This window comes from Lolium perenne, chromosome 1 (genome assembly GCF_019359855.2).
Source record: "Lolium perenne isolate Kyuss_39 chromosome 1, Kyuss_2.0, whole genome shotgun sequence".
NCBI classification, from domain to species: Eukaryota; Viridiplantae; Streptophyta; class Magnoliopsida; order Poales; family Poaceae; genus Lolium; species Lolium perenne.
In genome coordinates, this window is record NC_067244.2 from 126,322,928 (window position 1) to 126,342,883 (window position 19,956).

General features: G+C 42.9%; 1 non-coding gene across 1 annotated transcript; it reads right to left on the reverse strand.

Moving 5' to 3' along the window:
- Window positions 1–19,555: 19,555 nt before the first annotated feature.
- On the reverse strand, window positions 19,556–19,628 carry TRNAA-AGC (transfer RNA alanine (anticodon AGC)). Its single transcript has one exon. It is a non-coding gene; the product is annotated as a tRNA-Ala (tRNA).
- Between the last annotated feature and the right edge of the window lie 328 nt (window positions 19,629–19,956).

Sequence of the window (19,956 nt, forward strand, 5' to 3'; positions counted from 1 at the left end):
TTCGGCGAAGAGATAGTGAAATACAAGTTGTATGGATGTATGTGAGTTGTAATAGCAATCCGAATAAAATATGGCAGCAAGCAAACATGCAACAGAGCAGCAAATAAACGGAGATTCGATGTGTGGAAACAAGGCCTAGGGATCCTGCTTTCACTAGTGGACACTCTCAACAATGATCACATAATAGAACCACTCTACACTCTCTTGTTGGATGATGAACACCATTAGTTGTGTAGGGCTACAAGAGCACCTCGATGCCGGAGTTAACAAGCTCCACAATATTCGATGTTCATATTTAAGTAACCTTAGAGTGCATGATAGATCAACACAATTATACCGAGTACTAACATAGCATGCACACCGTCACCGATAGACTATGAAAGGGGGAATAGATTGCATCAATACCATCATAGTAATAGTTAACTTCATAATCTACAAGAGATCACAATCATAGAATATACCAAGTACTTCATGATGCACACACTGTCAATATTACATCATGGAGGAGGAATAGACTACTTTAATAACATCACTAGAGTAGCACATAGATGATATTCAACTAGATCACAAAGAGAGAGAGATGAACCACATAGCTACAGCGGAGCCCTCAGCCCCGGGGGTGAATTACTCCCTCCTCATCATGGAGACAGCGATGGCGGTGAAGATGGCGGTGGAGATGGCGGTGGAGATGACTCCGGGGGCAATTCCCCATCCCGACAGGGTGCCGGAACAGAGATTTCTGTCCCCCGAATTGGAGTTTCGCGATGGCGGCGGCTCTGGAAGGTTTTCTCGGGTTTCGTCAATCGGTCTCGAAGATTTAGGTCAGGGACCTTTAAATAGGCGAAGAGGCGGAGTCGGAAGGCTGACGGGGCCGCCACACAATAGGGGGCGCGGACCCCCTCTAGCCGCGCCGGCCTGGCGTCTGGTGGCCCTGTGGCCCCCCTCTGGTGCCTCTCGGGTGTTCTGGAAGCTCCGTGGAATTATAAGATGCTGGGCGTTGATTTCATCCAATTCCGAGAATATTTCCTTACTAGGATTTCTGAAACCAAAAACAGCAGAAAACAGGAACTGGCACTTCGGCATCTCGTCAATAGGTTAGTGCCGAAAAATGCATAAATATGACATAAAGTATGTATAAAACATGTAGGTATTGTCATAAAACAAGCATGGAACATCAGAAATTATAGATACGTTGGAGACGTATCAGCATCCCCAAGCTTAGTTCCTACTCGTCCTCGAGTAGGTAAACGATAACAAAGATATTTTCTGAAGTGAAATGCTACCAACATAATCTTAATCATACTATTGTAAAGCATATGAGATGAATGCAGCGATTCAAAGCAATGGTAAAGATAATGGTTAAACAACTGAATCATATAGCAAAGACTTTTCATGAATAGTACTTTCAAGACAAGCATCAATAAGTCTTGCATAAGGGTTAACTCATAAAGCAATAAATTCATAGTTAAGGCATTGAAGCAACACAAAGGAAGATTAAGTTTCAGCGGTTGCTTTCAACTTGTAACATGTATATCTCATGGATAGTTGTCAATATAGAGTAATATGATGAATGCAAATATGCAAGTATGTAGGAATCAATGCACAGTTCACACAAGTGTTTGCTTCTAAGGTGGAAGGAAATGGGTAAACTGACTCAACATAAAAGTAGAAGAAAGGCCCTTCGCAGAGGGAAGCATTGATTGCTATATTTGTGCTAGAGCTTTTATTTTGAAAACATAGAGAGAGAGCATAAAAGTAAAGTTTTGAGAGGTGTTTGTTGTTGTCAACGAATGGTAGCGGGTACTCTAACCCCCTTGCCAGACAAACCTTCAAAGAGCGGCTCCCATGAAACATTTTTATTTTTGGGTGGCACTCCTTCCAACCTTGCTTTCACAAACCATGGCTAACCGAATCCTCGGGTGCCTGCCAACAATCTCATACCATGAAGGAGTGCCTTTTTATTTTAGTTTTATTTAGATGACACTCCTCCCCACCTTTGCTTTCTCAAGCCATGGCTAACCGAATCCTCGGGTGCCGTCCAACAATCACATACCATGGAGCAGTGTCTATTTTTTTTTTGTAAAATTATGAAGGTTAATTAATTTGGGACTGGGAATCCCATTGCCAGCTCTTTTTGTAAAATTATTGGATAAGCGGATGAAGCCACTAGTCCATTGGTGAAAGTTGCCCAACAAGATTGAAAGATAAACACCACATACTTCCTCATGAGCTATAAAACATTGACACAAATAAGAGGTAATAACTTTTGAATTGTTTAAAGGTAGCACTCAAGCAATTTACTTTGGAATGGCAGAGAAATACCATGCAGTAGGTAGGTATGGTGGACACAAATGACATAGTTTTGGCTCAAGGATTTTGGATACACGAGAAGTATTCCCTCTCAGTACAAGGCTTAGGCTAGCAAGGTTATTTGAAGCAAACACAAGTATGAACCGGTACAGCAAAACTTACATAAGAACATATTGCAAGCATTATAAAACTATACATTGTCTTCCTTGTTGTTCAAACCCTTACTAGAAAATATCTAGACCTTAGAGAGACCAATCATGCAAACCAAATTTAGCAAGCTCTATGTATTTCTTCACTAATAGGTGCAAAGTATATGATGCAAGAGCTTAAACATGATCCTTGTGAGCACAACAATTGCCAAGTATCAAATTATTCAAGCCATTTTACCAATTACCACATGTAGCATTTCCCGTTTCCAACCATATAACAATTAACGAAGCAGTTCAGCCTTCGCCATGAACATTATGAGTAAAGCCAAGGACATATTTGTCCATATGCAACAGCGGAGCGTGTCTCTCTCCCACACAATGAATGCTAGGATCCAACTTTATTCAAATAAAACAAAACAAAACATACAGACGCTCCAAGTAAAGCACATAAGATGTGACGGAATAAAAATATAGTTTCACTAGAGGAACCTGATAATGTTGTCGATGAAGAAGGGGATGCCTTGGGCATCCCCATGCTTAGATGCTTGAGTCTTTTTGAAATATGCAGGGATGAACCACGGGGGCATCCCCAAGCTTAGAGCTCTCACTCTCCTTGATCATATTGTATCATCCTCCTCTATTGACCCTTGAAAACTTCCTCCACACCAAACTCAAAACAAACTCATTAGAGGGTTAGTGCATAATCAAAAACTCATATGTTCAGAGGTGACACAATCATTCTTAACACTTCTGAACATTGCACAAAGCTTCTGAAAGTTAATAGAATAAATAAATCCATCAAGCATAGCAAAACAGGAATGTGAAATAAAAGGCAGAATCTGTCAAAACAGAACAGTCCGTAAAGACGAATTTTTACGAGGCACCAGACTTGCTCAAATGAAAATGCTCAAATTGAATGAAAGTTGCGTACATATCTGAGAATCACTCACGTAAATTGGCAGAATTTTCTGAGTTACCTACAGAGAATTCAACCCAGATTCGTGACAGCAAGAAATCTGTTTCTGTGCAGTAATCCAAATCTAGTATGAACCTTACTATCAAAGACTTTACTTGGCACAACAATGCAACAAAATTAAGATAAGGAGAGGTTGCTACAGTAGTAACAACTTCCAAGACACAAATATAAAACAAAAGTACTGTAGCAAAATAACACATGGGTTATCTCCCAAGAAGTGCTTTCTTTATAGCCATTAAGATGGGCTCAGTAATTTTAATGATGAACTCCCAAGAAATAAGAGTTGAAGCAAAAGAGAGCATCAAGAAGCAAATTGAAAACAAATTTAAGTCTAACCCACTTCCTATGTAAAGGAATCTTGTAAATAAACAAATTCATGAAGCATAATGCAACAAGCATAGAAAGATAAAACAAGTGCAGCTTCAAGATTTTCAGCAAAAAGAGAGGTGTTTTAGTAACATGAAAATTTCTACAACCATATTTTCCTCTCTCATAATAATATCCAGTAGCATCATGAGCAAACTCAACAATATAAATATCACATAAAGCATTCTTATCATGAGTCTCATGCATAAAATAATTACTACTCCCAACATAAGCATAGTCAATTTTATTAGTAATAGTGGGAGCAAATTCAACAAAGTAGCTATCATTATTATTCTCATCAAGTGTAGGAGGCATAGTATAATCATAATAAAATTTACTCTCCATAGTAGGTGGCACCAAAAGACCATTATCATTATAATCATCATAAATAGGAGGCAAAGTATCATCAAAGTAAATTTTCTCCTCAATGCTTGTGGGACTAAAAATATCAAGCTCATCAAAACCAGCTTCCCCAAGCTTAGAATTTTCCATATCATTAGCAACAATGGTGTTCAAAGTATTCATATTAATAACATCACCATTAGCATGCAAATAAGATTCCACAGGTTTTTCAATTTTTGCAACACACCATTTATGTCTTAACTCAGGAAATAGATTAAAAAGCTCATAGTTGCTTTCCATTATGCCAAACTAGTGAAAAATAAAAACAAGAAACAAAAAGATGCAATTGAAGGATCTAAAGGAAATAGCTTCGAGCACTTACAACGGCAACAGCAAATAACTTAGTTACCTGGGACCGGAGTGTGAGTGCCTTTTACCTTTCCTCCCCGGCAACGGCACCAGAAAATACTTGACTGTCTACTACTGGCGCGTTGTTGACGAGGGAGGAAATACCCGTGGTGAAGCTTTTCGTTCCCCGGCAACGGCGCCAGAAAATACTTGACTGTCTACTACTGGCGCGTTGTTGACGAGGGAGGAAATACCCGTGGTGAAGCTTTTCGTTCCCCGGCAACGGTGCCATAAAATAGCTTGATGTCTACTCACACTTCTTTTCCTGTAGACAGTGTTGGGCCTCCAAGAGCAGAGGTTTGTAGAACAGCAGCAAGTTTTCCCTTAAGTGGATCACCCAAGGTTTATCGAACTGAGGGAGGAAGAGGTCAAAGATATCCCTCTCAAGCAACCCTGCGATCACAATGCAAGAAGTCTCTTGTGTCCCCAACACACCTAATACACTTGTCAGATGTATAGGTGCACTAGTTCGGCGAAGAGATAGTGAAATACAAGTTGTATGGATGTATGTGAGTTGTAATAGCAATCCGAATAAAATATGGCAGCAAGCAAACATGCAACAGAGCAGCAAATAAACAGAGATTCGATGTGTGGAAACAAGGCCTAGGGATCCTGCTTTAACTAGTGGACACTCTCAACAATGATCACATAATAGAACCACTCTACACTCTCTTGTTGGATGATGAACACCATTAGTTGTGTGGGGCTACAAGAGCACCTCGATGCCGGAGTTAACAAGCTCCACAATATTCGATGTTCATATTTAAGTAACCTTAGAGTGCATGATAGATCAACACAATTATACCGAGTACTAACATAGCATGCACACCGTCACCGACAGACTATGAAAGGGGGAATAGATTGCATCAATACCATCATAGTAATAGTTAACTTCATAATCTACAAGAGATCACAATCATAGAATATACCAAATACTTCATGATGCACACACTGTCAACATTACATCATGGAGGAGGAATAGACTACTTTAATAACATCACTAGAGTAGCACATAGATGATATTCAACTAGATCACAAAGAGAGAGAGATGAACCACATAGCTACAGCGGAGCCCTCAGCCCCGGGGGTGAATTACTCCCTCCTCATCATGGAGACAGCGATGGCGGTGAAGATGGCGGTGGAGATGGCGGTGGAGACGACTCCGGGGGCAATTCCCCGTCCCGGCAGGGTGCCGGAACAGAGACTTCTGTCCCCCGAATTGGAGTTTCGCGATGGCGGCGGCTCTGGAAGGTTTTCTCGGGTTCGTCAATCGGTCTCGAAGATTTAGGCCAGGGACCTTTAAATAGGCGAAGAGGCGGAGTCGGAAGGCTGACGGGGCCGCCACACAATAGGGGGGCGCGGCCCCCCTCTGGCCGCGCCAGCCTGGCGTCGGGTGGCCCTGTGGCCCCCCTCTGGTGCCTCTCGGGTGTTCTGGAAGCTCCGTGAAATTATAAGATGCTGGGCGTTGATTTCGTCCAATTCCGAGAATATTTCCTTACTAGGATTTCTGAAACCAAAAACAGCAGAAAACAGGAACTGGCACTTCGGCATCTCGTCAATAGGTTAGTGCCGGAAAATGCATAAATATGACATAAAGTATGTATAAAACATGTAGGTATTGTCATAAAACAAGCATGGAACATCAGAAATTATAGATACGTTGGAGACGTATCAGGGTCCCACAATTTGTGGAATATTTGGCGCGAGGTGGGTAGAGAGCGCCTTGCCACCAACTTGGCCACATTGTGGATGAGGCTTATAGGCCGGAAATCTCGGACTTCCGTAGCATCCGCGTGCTTGGGGGAGGAGGGAGATCAAACGCCTAGTTAGCCAAGTATAGACCATGGGTGTCGCCCCTCCATAGAGTCTCAAAGGCATCCATGACGTCGTGCTTTATGATGTGATAGCACAAGATATAGAACCTTGTCGTGAAACCATCAGGCTCTGGGCCTTGTCAGGCTCCTGTGAATGAATCACCAACCACACTTCCTCCTCCGAGAAAGGCGCCTCCAACTTAGATAGGTCGTGCTCCTGCACGCCAAGGTAGTCAAGGTCGAGAGAAGAGACATGCTCGGGCGCCGAGCCAAGCAACTGGTCATAAAAGTCATCCACCACCCTAGCCTTCCCGTCCTGATCGGCCACCAAAACCCCATCCACCGGCAGATGAGCAATGAAATTCGTCTAGATACATGTGAATCTAAATAAATTTGTTCACTCATTCGGAATGAAATAAGTACTACCTTTATCTATAAAAAATGTCTCAACTTTATTAAAATATGCATGTATCTATATATTTTACTGTGTAGAGACTTGCAAATTTAGGCAAAGTTAAGTCATCTATTTATGGATGGAGGGAGTACGATATACTCCCTCGATTTTTATTTATCCTGTGTTTTAGCTTTAGTCAAAGCCAAAGATTTTAAAGTTTAACTAAATATATAGCAAAAAAATATCAACATGTATAAATTGCATATTTACATAATATAAAAATACATTTCAAAATAATTCTAATGGTATTAATTTAATATTTAGATATTACCTATATTTTTACAAACTTTGTAAAGTTTAACTTTGATTAAACTAGAACGCATGGTAGTTGTGAATGGAGGAGTATTTCAAGCATTACACCCAGCCTCTGCATAACTAAGATGCACACAGCCGTTCGAGTATTAAGTCTGAACAAATAAAATATAAAAGATCGATCGAAAGAGCAAAATTAGACTATCCTTTGTTGGCTTCAATCCGCCTAAAATGCAACCACACATGTTGGGAAATAAACTCCTTAGCCGTGTTCTCCAACCGTGTAGACACCTCCATAAAGAGGTCTCGGTCCTCTAAGCGCTGAAGTGGCGACCATGAAGGGAGCAAAGCCGTACATCGGTAAATGACCTGCATGAGAGAAGAATTCTTGTCATTGAAAACCTTGTCATTTCTACATAGCCATAGCGTCCATACGACAACAATCGCGCCCACTATGATAAGCGTTTTATACCTAGTATCTACCCCATTTAGCCAATTGCCATATATATATTTGCAACGCTACGAGGCGGATATAAGGTAGAACCCATCTGAATGATTGAGCATATAGATCTAGCAAATCTACAGTTGAAAAAAGGTGTTTTATTATATCATCTTGATGACAGAAAACACATTTCTTACAACCGTGCCAGTTGCGTTTAACAAGGTTGTCTTTTGTTAAAATCACCCTGCGACGAAGGTACCATGCAAAAACTTTCGTCTTTAGTGGTATCTTCATCTTCTAAATGTATTCATTACTGATAACCGATTGACTAGGAATGGTAAGCGCCCTATACAATGAATTGACCGAGAAACCACCGTTTTTGGTGAGATTCCATCTAAATTCATCAGTCCCCTGGGATAATTGTATTGAAGCTAACCTCTGTAGCAATTCATTCCAACTAGTGAGCCGGGGGCCAATTAGGTCATGCCTGAATGTCATGGAGGGAGGAGAAGTTTCCATAATCTTCTGTAAGGTGTCTCCCTTATAACGAACAATATTGTATAGAGCTGGATATTGTTCCCGAAGAGTGGTTGTTCCCTATCATCTATCTTCCCAGAACCTAATCTCCGCCCCATTCTTTATGGAGAACGAACAAAAATGGAAAAAGTGCTTCTTAGTTGCCATAATGCTAGCCTAAAAGTGAGAGTCTCCGAGTTTCCAATATACCTGAGATAACGCTTTTGATTCCACATGCTTTTTCCTTAAAAGTTGTTGCCATATACCATCCTCCGTTAATAACCTGGCCAGCTATTTTCCTAGCAAAGCCCTGTTCTTAACTTCAAGATCATGAACACCAAGTTCACCTTGATCTTTTGGATGGCATACCACACTCCATTTAGTTAACCGATATTTCTTATTTTTGATGTCCCCTTGCCAAAAGAATCTTGATCGTAGATAATCTTATCTATTTAAGATTCCTTTGGGTAGATGGAAGAAATATATCATATAGAGTATCATATTCGTAAGTATTACATTTATGAGAACTAATCTCCCCCAAGGGACAGCAGTTTTACTTTCCAACTACTTAAATGCTTCTTAAGTCTTTCCTCGACGATTTTCCACTCCGCCAACGTCAGTCTCCGATAATGAATCAGAATACCAAGATAGTTGATCGGAAAGGAGCAAAGACCACATCTGAAAAAGTCGGCGTAAAGGTTGGCATCATCATTGGCCTCACCAAAAAAGAACAGTTCACTTTTATGGAAATTAATTTTGAGACCAGACAATTGCTCGAATGCCATTAGAATTAACTTCAGATTTCGAGTTTTTTCCAAGTCGTGATCCATAAAAATAATTGTATCATCGACATACTGAAGGATAGATAATCCACCATCCACAAGATGAGGTACTACCCCTTCAATCTAACCATCAACCTTCGCACGATCAATTATAATAGCAAGCATATCCGCCACAATGTTAAATAACATTGGAGAAAGGGGATCCCCTTGCCTCAAACCTTTTTTCGTCTGGAAGTATCGGCCAATATCGTCATTGATCTTAATGGCCACACCGAAAACAAGTTATTTATAAGAGCACGCCAGTCATCTAAAAAACCTTTCATCCAGAGTTTTTGTTGAAGAAAAGACCATTTAACTTTATCATAAGCTTTCTCAAAGTCGATCTTGAGAATAACACCATTCAGTTTTTTCTGATGCATCTCATGGACAGTTTCATGCAAAGTGACAACACCATCTAGGATATGTCTACCTTGCATAAATGCAGTCTAGGACGGACGGACGACATGTTCTGCCACTGAATTAAGTCTAATCGTAGCAACTTTCATAAAGATTCTAAAACACACATTAAGTTGACATATTGGTCTGAACCGTTGAATAAGTTCTGCATCAGTAATTTTTGGTAAAAGAATAATCTCACCAAAATTTATAAGGAACAAATCCAGTTGACCCGCATGGAGCTCCCCGAAGAGCTCCACTAAATCATACTTTATAATATCCTAGAAAGATTGATAAAATTCTGCAGGAAACCCATCAGGTTCTGGTGCCTTATTGTGCTCCATTTGAAAAACTGTTTTTCTTATCTCCTCCTTGGAATAAGGAGCCACAAGAAAAGCATTTTCCTCTGAAGACACTTGGGAAATATCCGCAATCCTGGATTCATCCATGGATATATCAGATTCCTCGGGTGCGCCAAACAATCCTTTATAATACGATGAAATATAAGACTTCAGCTGCTCATGACCTTCGATCACGCCCTCCTCTTGTACTAGAGAATGAATGAGTTTATTTCTATGTCTACCATTAGCGACACTATGAATGTATCTCGTATTCGAATCTCCTTCCAATAGAAATTTGGCCTTAGATCTCCGGTACCATTTGAATTCCTCCTCGCGAAGTAAGCCGGCCAACTTCGCATTATATTGACTTTTGAGTTCAATCTCATGCGTTCTAAATGGCCTTACCTCAGCAATAGCCTCCAGATCATCAATATTAGATGACAGGCTAAGCTTCTCTTTTTTTAGCTGCCCAGTCATATGTCTAGACCACCCCCCAAGGTATCTACGGACCGAGCATAGTTTGTTATTCCACCTTAGGATGGGAGTGTTCCCAGCGACAGGCTTGTCCCAAATAAATTTAATCATATCTGAGAACCCTTCTCTGCATAGCCATCCCAACTCAAATTTGAATGGGCGTTTACGCGGCGGGGTTATCCCAGTGGATAATAAAATAGGAGCATGATCTGATAAAGTTTCTATCCGAGGAAGAGTCCGTATCGAGACTAGTGGGAATTTTGATCCCCAATCTGAGTCCATGAGTACACGGTCCAGCTTCTCATATGTAGGCTCTGGGAGACTATTTTCCAGGTGAATTGTCTTCCAACCATCGATATCTCTCAAATCCAAACTGTCAATGACATCATTGAATAAGAAAGGCCAATGGTTGTCAAATCTGCCCCTAGTTTTCTCCTCCGGGTATCTAAGCAAATTGAAATCCCCTCCTATAATAATAGGATATGGGTTATCTTTTGCTAGATTGACCAACTCGTGGAGAAAAGCAGGCTTGGCCGCATCCTGAGCAGCTCCATAAACGGACACCAAGCTCCAAATGAAATTATCAGATTTATTCTGAATGTGAAGTTTTATATGAAAATCACCCCCAGAATTATCTAAAATCTCCATAGTTGAAGCTCGGACGCCAATTAAAAGGCCATCGGGACGACCCCGAGGCGGGCGGTATACCCAAACAATGTCCTCCCCGCCTGAAAGGCGATTTAGAAAACTTGTTGAGTAGTTCCTCTTACCCGTCTCAAAAATAGCGACAAAATATAAGACATGTACCTTAATGTTTTCCGCAATGTATAAATATTTAGCCAAGTCTTTTAGACCTCTGCTATTTTTAAACATGCCATTCATTTAGAAACTATCACAAATTTATTCACTTTGGCTTTTTTATTTGGCCAAGCATTACTCTTAATGGAGGAGGTTCTGGATTTCGGTCCGTTGCCTGTAGTTCAAAACATGAACCCAACGCATCGTCATCCAAACCCACCTCTGATACCTCACCGACTAGATGCGAGAGAAGCTGGCCGTCTGAGACGGCGTACACATCCTCATCATCTTCGTCAGATAAAGAAAGATCTAACTTGCTAGGAGACACAGAAGCGACTTTTAATCTGTCGAACTCCATCTGTCTCAAAGCGGAAGCCAAAACAGAAATAGTACTACCAGAATTCCCCAACGAAAAACCCACATTATTTCAGCCGCAACTACTTGACACGACGGTGCATCACCAGCTAAATTACTTTTACTCAGCAATCAAACAGTGGGGCCCCTTCATGCACTACGTAGTGTCTGCTGCTACCAGTACAATACGGGTCTGGTACTGGTCGTACTCGCTAGAACAAATGTTGACATGCAGGCATGCAGCGTGAGGTCGTCAGCAGAGCGGCGTCACCTTTTGTGTTCGCGCAGCTGATCGCTCCATCAAGTTTCCATAGACACTACGGGAATGGCGTGCTGCGCCGACGGCCGTGGCGTACGCCGACGGCCAAATGTCGGGGCCCTTGGCGTACGTCCGGTCCAGGGCAGCGGCCCAACGAGCCCCTCGGCGTAGTTGTGCCCTCGGCGTAGAGCATCATACGCCGATGGCCACCCTCGGCGTACAAACGGCCGTCGGCGTAGTGCCTGCGTCTACTGCACACCTGCTCTGCGTGTGACGGCCCGGTTACGGCGTCAGCGAGGCGCCGAGGGTGCCCCTCGGCATAGTGCATGACCTACCTATGCCGACGGCCACCCTCGGCTTAGTTTTTTTTTTCTATTTTCTTCTCTCTCCTTTACTTTATATTATGTTTGTATTTATTTATGTAGTAGTATGAGTTATGTAAAAATGGTTCTTTTTTAATGGGAAAAATGGTAGATGCCATATGTAGCTAGGTCTCACGAGTGACGCACTTCGCAGACGGGTCGACTGGAGCTAGTAGGCTCAACATCTTCTATCGATGTACATATGTCCTCCAAAAAGGAAAAAAGTCCATTGCTAACCCTAGCCCTAACCCTAGGGGTAGATTTGCATGGTCCCCGAACGTACGCCGACGGTGCGGCCCTCGGCGTAGCCGTAACGGCCGTCACCTTGACGGTGCCGGTTAGCGAGCTGCGCCGACGGCCAGTACGCCGACGGGTGGGGCCTACCGTCGGCCTTCTTCGTCTACGCCGACGGCCGACGCTACGCCGAGGGCCACGTGGCCTCTGCCGAGGCCCACCTTCCCCGAGGAGCTACGCCGAGGGGCCCCATCGGCGTATCGTACGCCGAGGGCCGTAGGCCGTCGGCATCTTGCCGGATTCCTGTAGTGAGAACAGCTTTGCTCGGCGCGCCGGCCGGGTTTTGTTGGCTGGCGAACGGCTACCGGTCGAGTCCGCCGGACTAAGTCCTCGGCACGCAGACGCGGGAGTCAAACCTGCAATTGCTTGGTGCGTAGCGTAGGAACGCATGCTCTCCTTGACTTGACTCGACTCCACACTTCTAATGTTACGGTTGCTACGTTTCGATCGGCATCTTAACCGCCCCACATGGACAGGATCTTATGGTCGCCCACTGTCACATTCGTGGACACTAGCCAGGCATGAAAGCTCCTCTAAGTCAACTGTTGCAGGATGTTTATCCAGATTTCTTATATATCAATATCTAGATAAATGTGTTTATGTACTCCATATATCTGAATTTAGAATCTAAAAACTTTTTTTTGGATACTGCCAGAGTACTCGGATATGCAATTAGATCGTTTTTTCTTGGAGCAATTTATGCGAGGTTCCATTTGTGCAAGACTATCTAGATGCACCCAACGCGGGAGTGACGAGAGACGGGTGACGTACCTACACAAGTCAGCACTGGATCCGACCATGCCTGATTGCCTGTCAAACACATTGCACCCGGCGTCTGCTCAGCAGCAAACGTGGACAAGTTGAATACCGTAAGTATCAGTCGATTAGGAAATTTTAATTAATGCTTTCTATCAGGAAATTGCCCAAACTAGCTGGGAGATGTGCTGCTGAATGGCCTTGCAACACTTCTTATAAGAGACGGCGGGCGAGTGCATGGCTGCTTATTCGTTCTTAAAAATCTTAAGCTTGTTGCCTGATGACTGCACTTGTTCCATTTCAATTAGGCCTATGTGGCTTTTCTGTGAAGGACTTTCTAACTGTGACCATGATTCTTCGATACAATAGCTCCGTTCGCTTTACCCAATTCATCCACCCAACCATGAAAACCATGTCATCACTTCGTCATCTCATCTTTGGCATCGTCATATCCGTCATTAGCGTCCACACCATGCCACGCCTTCATGAATCCGCCTCCCAAGTTGCTCTTCAAGTGTCGATTCACCGTTCGAGTTTGGTCAAGTGTAAGAACTTGGCTCGGGCTACATGATGTTGACCCAAGTGCTTGGCATTCTAGAAGAAATGTCAAAGAATGGTGGACGGAGGATATCCATAAGCATATGCAATGTAGAAAGGCCATGACTTCTCTTGCTATGTTGATATCATGGGAAATATGGAAGGAACGAAATGGACGTGTTTTCCGAAACAAAGTTTCCACCACGGACATGGTAATAACAAAGATCAAAGATGAGGTTGCTACGTGGAGTATGGCGGAAACGAAAGCATTGAGTAATGTAATTCCGCGAGAGTAGGTGTTCGGTTTTTTGGCTTGGCCTCTTGGCCAAGTATGGAAATGTAAAACTATAAAACTTCTTCTTTATCAATGAAAATGGCAAGTCTTTTGCCTTGTCTCAAAAAAAAAGCCTCACCTTCATCAACTTCATCACATTCCCCAAAATAAAATCGCCCTCACTTTATCTTATGCTTGGCAATTAGGAAATATGTTAAATTATATTTTTTACATTTCTCAGTTTTCTCCTACTGAACAAGTTGCTTCAGCGCTTTGCCTTGTACAAGAAAAAAAATGCTGAGCAGCCGCCGTTTTATCTTGCTTTGATGTCGCTTAGACGCTAGGAATAGAATCCTTAACTGCCGATCTTCGAGGAAAATTATCCTAGCGCCCAGGCCCCACCATCCGCATTGTGCTTGCCCTTATACACAATTACAAAAAATGCTATACAAGCCGATCTACCTAGGTCGGTTTACCGACAATGGGATTTGATCTTCTTCTCGTATTTGACTCGAACACGTTCTCGTGGATTCATCTAAAAAATGAGATATAGTTGTTCGCTAGTTTCTCCTCTCCTGCCGTGCCATTTCCCTTGACTTGACCCTTGACAGTTTTAATGGTACGGTTGCTACGTCGATTGGCATCTTAACTACTCCACGTGGACAGGATCTTACAGTCCTCGTCCACTAGCTCATTCGTGGACAACGAAGCCAAAGCATGAAAGCTCGTCTGAGTCAAAGTGTCGCAGGATGTTTATCCAAATTTCTTGTAAGTAGTAGGAAATGCAATTAGGTCGTTTTTTTCTTCCAGCAATTTATGCGATGTTTCAGTTGTGCAAGACGTGCGTACACAAGTCAGCGCTGGCTGCCAGCATGCATGTCTGATTGCCTGTCAAACACAGTGCAGCAAACATGGAGATTGAATACCGTCAGTATTGGTCGATCAGGTCAGCAATTCAGTTTTGGATGATAACGATAAGCCCAGGATTTTAAGTGCTACTTTCTTTCAGGAAATTGCCCAAACAAGCTGGGAGATGTGCGACTGAATGGCCAGTAACACTTGTTTATCAGAGACAGCGGGCCAGTGCATGCATAGCTGCTCAATTCGATTCTTAAAAACCTTAAGCTTGTTGCTTGAAAGAGATAGTTGTTGTGCCAATTATGTTCATATATTTATGCAGTTTGGTCAATTTGAGAAGCTAGATGGATCGCGTGGCCTGTCTAGCTAAAGAAAAGTCATTTTACATGCTAGCTAGCTAACACCAGCAACAGCAGGGTCAGGGTGGATAACGGAGATAGATGGTGCGATGCATTTTTTTACTGGTGTACTGGTCGTACTTGCTAGAACAAATGTCGACATGCAGCGTGAGGTCGTCAGCAGAGTGGAGTCACCGTCGTGTGCGCGGAGCTGATTGCTGCCGGGTTTGCTGGTTGGCGAACGGAGATCGCTCGCCGTCCGACTAGTCTTTGGCACGAAGACACGCAGGAGTCAAATTAACCTGCAATTGCTTGGTCCATCGTAGCGTGGACAGGATCCTACAGTCACAGTTTTGATCCTAGCGTGGACAAGCATGAAAGCTCCTCTGAATCAAAGTGCCGGATTTCTTATACTACCTCTGTCTATAAAAACGGATATCAGAAAATTATCTAAATTTGGATGTACCTTCACCTTTTAGTGTATAGATACATCTAAATTTGAACAAACTTTTGACAAATTTTTATAGGTGGAAGGAGTACTAGCAAACTCAGTTAGATAGTTTTGTCTTGGAGCAATATATGTGAAGTTTCAGTTGGGCAAGACTATCTAGATGCATGGAAGGCAGGAGTGACGAGAGACGGCTGACGTACGTACACAAGTCAGCGCTGGCTGCGAGCATGCCTAATTGCATGTCAAACACATTGCAATCAGTGTCTGCTCAGCAGCAAACATGAACAAAGTGAATACCATATCGGTCGATCAGGCCGGCAATTCGCAGGCACCTACTACATCATCTCAAATTGTTCACAGTTCCTAATGATAACTCCCACTACGAGAGAGCCGGCGTGTGCCGACGACCAGACTATGTGCCGACGGCCAAATGTCAGGACCGTCGACACAGAAGCCTCCAGCTACCGACGACGGAGCTCACCGTCGGTACAACACGGCCGTCGGCACAACGCACAGTACACCGACGGTCACCCTCGGCGCAAACGCGACCGTCGGCACAGCTAGGTGGAGCCCGAAGGTCGCCGGTTGGCACACTGGATCCATAAACACTTGTTATCAGAGACCGTAGGACATGGACCCTAAGTTTTCTGCTAGAAAGAGATAGAGTGTATAATGCTTTCGTATATATGCCGGTTGGCCAAGTTGGGAAGCTAGATGGTTTACTTGCGTGGTTTTTCTCGCTAAACTAACACCGCTTTACACGCTAAATATCAGCCCCAGCAGCTGCGTGGACAAGGGAGATAGATTGTGTGTGATGTATTTTTTTATCAAGATAAAGAGTAGCTAGTTTTTTGTGAAAAAAAAAAGATGAAGAGTAGCTAGCTGATTGGTTGAATGCAAAAAAAAATATCGAAGGAGTTGGGTACGCAGGCATTTTAAAACTTCACTCTACACTCTATTAATAGATCATGTCGGATAACTGCCAGCAGACAAATTTCAGTCCTTTCTGAGGTAGTTTGTGAAGGATAAGCACAGTACAATACGCATACCCAACTCTTTGATTGACATTCGTCTTTGATCCGGTCCTTCATTGATAGATATATCCTATAGAGAGAATTAGTTCGCTTTCAACGAGTCCCAGAATGTATGAAGAATATACGTTGGATCAACCGTTACATGATTGCCAACCGGTCCGACCAGTAGGATTTGCAGATTTGTATCTCTGAGCTGATCTCGATTGCCAAAACCTACACCACGAGAGCGAGTAAACCTGTGTAAGGAGAATGTATCCTTGGTGAAAAATTAAACATTCTATAATAAATCGGTGTAATGAGGGCAACCTTGTGCCTATGTTTTCGAAGACAATATCTTACCGGGGAAAACCTACAAAAAGAACGAAATTTTTTTTTAGACTAAGAGAATACAAAATTGCACTTATTAAAGTTTCCCAACTGCTGACACTATTCTTGCATTGAAGTGGATGTGGGATGGATGTTGTCAACATAAGCATAAGATTACCCGCGAAAAAAAAAAACATAAGCATAAGATGTTTTTTTGGTTGCTTACATATACTAGGCTCAACACTAGGGTTATGCTTCAGAGAAAGAATTTCATGTTGGATGATTACTCATGTGCTTGAATCCAGAGACCATCTGTTTTTTTCTGTATGGAGATTATTATGTTGATTACATGGTTAATTTAAAAATGACTTCATTTTCAAGGCTGTTTCCCTAAATGTCTACAGATGCCGCAAGAGATTTAATGATGAAATTGTCCTTGTTGTTCATAAAGCAAAGAGAAAATCATATCATGGCATAATATCCTCGGTAGAACATTTCAGATAGACTTTGTTTCTATTTCTCTTTTTTGGGCTTATGGTCCTTTCAGTTGCTACTCTCAAGCAACTTTTTTATCTTTGTACATAATAACTATTTATTATAAATAAAAACAAAATGTATACAGTGGAGAAACCCACGGTTCATCCTCAAAAAAAATTACACTTACGTTTCCAAAAAGAAAGAGTATACTTCTGAGAACCAACCTGAGGTTGGGTGGTTAGGAGGGTGGTTGTACCCCCAGCCCACCAGAGTTCAAACCCCAGGTTTGACATCTGTGTGTCTCATACAGGCGGAATAGTCATTCAGTGGTAGGCGACGTTCCCGTCGACAGCGAGGCATCTGTGGTGACTTCGTTAATTTCAAGACGCAATCCGTCAGCTCAGTCTTCCAGAGATGCTCATAGAGGTAGGGTGTGCGTGTGTGCGTTCATAGGGGTGAGTGTATGCGCGTGTAAGTGAGTGTCTACGTTTGTATTGTGTTTCTAAAAAAAAAATATACTTCTGTGGCTCAGTAGGACTGGCTAGAAGGGGCCTGGGTTTTTTAAAAGGGGAAGCGGCCCGGTATCTTGGTGGTTTGGTCAACTAGGTTACCATTACGGGCCTCCATAAGGATTTCATCGAATCTCTACTGGTTGGCCCATGTAGACCTATGTCGCAATTTAGTTTATTCTGAGTTTCTGACCAAATGAAGAAGGGCACAACACAAGGTAGTGCAGTACACAGTGTCACAGTATAGCAACAGACAAGCAAAGAAAACCAAAGATTAATGTCTACTCCTACCTTCCAGCAGCTCTACTCTAAACGACATATCTGCTGCAATTAAGCTGCTAACGGTACTTGCTTGCTGCTATGCTGGTATAAGTATACCAGGACATACACATGAAGACAAGCGATTTAGCGATTCACTGTTTCGCACGTACACATCCTGACTTTTGCTCAATTATACGCGTTGGCACGTTCTTCTGATATCTGAAAAGTCTCCTTGGTCCTGAAACTACAGCTCCTACGTATTGAACTATTGATCCTACCAGCGGCGAGGCGATCGATAACGGGAAGTGCAGAAAGTTGATGGCTGTGTTGCCTATAGTCGCTCCCTATTCTGAAGATCAGCGCGTGCAAATCTGTTCTTATGCTGCAAGTTTATCACCACATGCATTAGTTTCCCACTAAAGTTGGATCAGTATGTGTAGTTTCTTACTATGAAAGACAATGCTAACACAACCGTAAAACAGAAAGAGTCATGCATCCAGGCATCCAGCATGTGGATTGGCCGAACAAAAGGAAGGTTCAAAGTACACACTGGTTAAGCTAGGGCCATTAGCTATAGCTGCTAAAGCTACTGGTACAAGGCGGATTCGATCCGCCCGCTCTAATCCCATTGCATGCACATGTTTGGTTTGGTTTAGCAGCACGTACGTACGCTTCCTACTGTTGCCCATTAAACATCCAGCTTGGTGTTATCTGTAACCGAACATACAGGGAGAGAGCTAGCTTTGCGCTTGAATTACAGTAGGTAGCCTGATGCATGCAAGTTAGTTTATCCAATCCAATCCATTGCCATGGGTTTTGGAATTTGGATGCAAAAGCATTTCGCGTAAAAAGGGAACTACTGTAGGAATATAATCGATCTTTAAGCAAAACGTGTCTGATTGGCCCTACTTTTTCTTTTCAAATACCATACTGTAATATTATTGCCTATTGGACGGGCACGCATGGCCGATCTTCTCTGAGCTGCAAAACCTTGACAGATAACCTCATCTGTACTAGGAACTTGCCAGATTTGCACCGGTAACATCCGTCCTGTAATAATCTAATGATGAAAAAGTTGTTTCGGTTGATTGGGCTAATTTGTTGGCCGATGTGATCCGTTACAATGACCTAATACTAACCTCATCTGAGCCGCTCTCCTAGCCTACTACTAGGCCGCTTAAGTAAGCAGGAGGGAGAGCCGATGCAGCGAGGCATGCCGCAAAGGCCAGCAGCCACATGTACTCGAGCTATGCAGAGACGGGCGGCGGCTGAGTTGATGCACAATTTGCTAATTCATCGTGGGAGGCGACTGTGAAGCTTCTGATTAGCGGAACATGACTAGTAGTACTGTTGTTGCTGCTTCAGAAAATTTCAGACGGGAGTGCAAGGTAGCTTTGCGCGCGGGTCTTCAGAGGCTCGGTGCGGGCCACTAGTTTCAGCATTCAGGTAGATATCCAAAGTTCCTGTCAATAAGAAGAAAAAATTCAGCTCGCCTTGCGGGTCTTCAGAGGCTCAGTACTCACCAGCAGTGTCAGGGAAAGATCCAAGTCTCCGGAGCAGATAAAAAAGGGAATCATCTAACCCAATTAGGCTTCGGCTTTTGGAGAAAAAAATGAAGAAACAATGTGGAGATGCGGGGTATCGATCCCCGTACCTCTCGCATGCTAAGCGAGCGCTCTACCATCTGAGCTACATCCCCTTGTATGATATAAAGAGAACTGGCAAGTATATATTTTGAAGCCTACTTCTCGGCATCTTTGCCCTCTTCAGTTTCTCACCACACTGCTGCATTGTGCATGTAACCAGTAAACGAGCATGGGATCGCGCAGATACCCAGTATGTGTGTAGTGTTGTACTTGAAGGCATGGCGGATCTACATGAAGTTACTCGGTTGCACTAGATAACCGGTACAAATTTCTCTCTTTACAAAACAACAATTTTTCACCATATATGCACCCCGAAAATTATGCCGTTTTCTTTGTTTCGGCACCATCAGGAGACAACCCGGTGCTATATTCTCTAACTCC